The sequence below is a fragment of the Oncorhynchus mykiss genome, chromosome 21 (assembly GCF_013265735.2).
Source record: "Oncorhynchus mykiss isolate Arlee chromosome 21, USDA_OmykA_1.1, whole genome shotgun sequence".
Classification (NCBI taxonomy): domain Eukaryota; kingdom Metazoa; phylum Chordata; class Actinopteri; order Salmoniformes; family Salmonidae; genus Oncorhynchus; species Oncorhynchus mykiss.
In genome coordinates, this window is record NC_048585.1 from 7945245 (window position 1) to 7948354 (window position 3110).

General features: G+C 50.4%; 1 protein-coding gene across 23 annotated transcripts in view; it reads right to left on the bottom strand.

The window, feature by feature from the left end:
* Positions 1-253: 253 nt before the first annotated feature.
* The window catches only part of LOC110515713 (exportin-T), a 57544-nt gene continuing 54687 nt past the window's right edge, over positions 254-3110 (bottom strand). For 7 of the 23 annotated variants that reach the window (XM_036956747.1, XM_036956740.1, XM_036956735.1 and 4 more), the window contains 3 exons: positions 2417-3110; positions 1848-2363; positions 254-1635 (listed from right to left, as the gene is read on the bottom strand). The exon at positions 2417-3110 is cut by the window's right edge. The gene's annotated coding sequence lies outside the window, so the exon portion shown is untranslated. Of the gene's footprint in view, positions 1742-1847; positions 2364-2416 lie in introns of all 23 variants that reach the window. The other 16 variants (XM_036956738.1, XM_036956748.1, XM_036956746.1 and 13 more) reach the window with 16 other exon arrangements.

Consider the following 3110-nt stretch of genomic DNA (forward strand, 5'->3'; position numbering starts at 1 on the left):
TGCCACAGATGTCTCAAGTTGAGGGAGAATGCAATTGGCATGCCGACTGTAGGAATGTCCACCAGAGCTGTTTTAGTGAGTGAATTTGGGAGACTGTCCAACCCGCCTCAACTGCAGGTGAAACCACGCCTGCCCAGGTCATCTACATCGGATTTCTTCACCTGCGGGATCGCGTGAGGGCTCATTCTGAGTGTGTGCCCTCCCAGGCCCACCCATGGCTACGCCCCTGCCCAATCATGTGAATTCCATAGAGTACGATCTAATGAATTTATTTCAATTGACTGATTTCATTTAATGAACTGTAACGGAGTTTAAATCATTGACATGTTTGTTCAGTATATAGTTAACAGGCAGGTTAGCATTACCAATCACATGTCCTCATTGGTCAAGCTGAATTGTGAGTAACAGTTGGGTATAAAATGCTGTTGTCCCGGTTATAGTCAGTCCTATGGATCATGCTGCTCAAACCTGTAAAGACGACACGGACTAATCTTTAACATTACATCTCTTCAGAAAAGGAACAGAAGTTCAAAACAACAACAACAACAAAAACAAACCATCAAACTAAGTTATTTACATCCCAACATGTTATTCCTTCTTTAAAATAAAACGTCATATTTACATTTTGATCCACTATTAAAATACTTTCCTTCTGGAAGTGACGGTGTCGTAGCGACCACCGGGGTAAACACTTCTCTAGTCAGTCTGGTCCAGATGTCTCCTGTTGAGGGCAGAGTGGATGACTTCACTCAGTCACCCCCCCCTCCCCTAAACACTTCGCTAGTCAGTCTGGTCCAGAGTTCTCCTGTTGAGGGCAGAGTGGATGACTTCACTCAGTCACCCCCCCACCATCATTCCCTATATGTTGCCCAGGGCCCTATAGTGGACCTTCTGTTAAGCGCCCCCCACCAACAGACAGTAAGTACAGCTGAGATGCAGTTCCTGACAATGTCTGATTTTTTTTAGATCACAAACAGATGTTTGTTAAACCAGGTCCTATTCTTTCTGAGGGGACTGAGGGTAGAGAACCTCGTTCAGGGCAGGTCCTATTCTGTCTGAGGGTAGAGGAGAACCTTGTTCAGGGCAGGTCCTATTCTGTCTGAGGGGACTGAGGGTAGAGGAGAACCTTGTTCAGGGCAGGTCCTATTCTGTCTGAGGGGACTGAGGGTAGAGGAGAACCTTGTTCAGGGCAGGTCCTATTCTGTCTGAGGGGACTGAGGGTAGAGGAGAACCTTGTTCAGGGCAGGTCCTATTCTTTCTGAGGGGACTGAGGGTAGAGGAGAACCTTGTTCAGGGCAGGTCCTATTCTGTTTGAGGGGACTGAGGGTAGAGGAGAACCTTGGTCAGGGCAGGTCCTATTCTGTCTGAGGGGACTGAGGGTAGAGGAGAACCTTGTTCAGGGCAGGTCCTATTCTGTCTGAGGGGACTGAGGGTAGAGGAAAACCTTGTTCAGGGCAGGTCCTATTCTGTCTGAGGGGACTGAGGGTAGAGGAGAACCTTGTTCAGGGCAGGTCCTATTCTGTCTGAGGGGACTGAGGGTAGAGAACCTTGTTCAGGGCAGGTCCTATTCTGTCTGAGGGTAGAGGAGAACCTTGTTCAGGGCAGGTCCTATTCTGTCTGAGGGTAGAGGAGAACCTTGTTCAGGGCAGGTCCTATTCTGTCTGAGAGGACTGAGGGTAGAGGAGAACCTTGTTCAGGGCAGGTCCTATTCTGTCTGAGGGGACTGAGGGTAGAGGATAACCTCGTTCAGGGCAGGTCCTATTCTTTCTGATAGGACTGAGGGTAGAGGAGAACCTCGTTCAGGGCAGGTCCTATTCTTTCTGATAGGACTGAGGGTAGAGGAGAACCTTGTTCAGGGCAGGTCCTATTCTGTCTGAGGGGACTGAGGGTAGAGGAGAACCTTGTTCAGGGCAGGTCCTATTCTGTCTGAGGGGACTGAGGGTAGAGGAGAACCTTGTTCAGGGCAGGTCCTATTCTGTCTGAGAGTAGAGGAGAACCTTGTTCAGGGCAGGTCCTATTCTGTCTGAGAGTAGAGGAGAACCTTGTTCAGGGCAGGTCCTATTCTGTCTGAGGGGACTGAGGGTAGAGGAGAACCTTGTTCAGGGCAGGTCCTGTTCTGTCTGAGGGTAGAGGAGAACCTTGTTCAGGGCAGGTCCTATTCTGTCTGAGGGTAGAGGAGAACCTTGTTCAGGGCAGGTCCTATTCTGTCTGAGGGGACTGAGGGTAGATCCTATTCTGTCTGAGGGTAGAGGAGAACCTTGTTCAGGGCAGGTCCTATTCTTTCTGAGGGGACTGAGGGTAGAAGAGAACCTTGTTCAGGGCAGGTCCTATTCTTTCTGAGGGGACTGAGGGTAGAGGAGAACCTCAGACAGAATAGGACCTGCCCTGAACGAGGGGACTGAGGGTAGAGGAGAACCTTGTTCAGGGCAGGTCCTATTCTGTCTGAGGGGACTGAGGGTAGAGAACCTCGTTCAGGGCAGGTCCTATTCTTTCTGAGGGGACTGAGGGTAGAGGAGAACCTTGTTCAGGGCAGGTCCTATTCTTTCTGAGGGGACTGAGGGTAGAGGAGAACCTTGGTCAGGGCAGGTCCTATTCTGTCTGAGGGGACTGAGGGTAGAGGAGAACCTTGTTCAGGGCAGGTCCTATTCTGTCTGAGGGGACTGAGGGTAGAGGAGAACCTTGTTCAGGGCAGGTCCTATTCTTTCTGAGGGGACTGAGGGTAGAGGAGAACCTTGTTCAGGGCAGGTCCTATTCTTTCTGAGGGGACTGAGGGTAGAGGAGAACCTTGGTCAGGGCAGGTCCTATTCTTTCTGAGGGGACTGAGGGTAGAGGAGAACCTTGTTCAGGGCAGGTCCTATTCTGTCTGAGGGGACTGAGGGTAGAGGAGAACCTTGTTCAGGGCAGGTCCTATTCTGTCTGAGGGGACTGAGGGTAGAGGAGAACCTTGTTCAGGGCAGGTCCTATTCTTTCTGAGGGGACTGAGGGTAGAGGAGAACCTTGTTCAGGGCTTGAGTTCATAAAGCATATCTGATCTAGAAGCAGTCCGACCTCTTCTTATTCATAACATCCTCCATCAGCACTCCTACTGAAACACCATGAAGAGGCCCTGA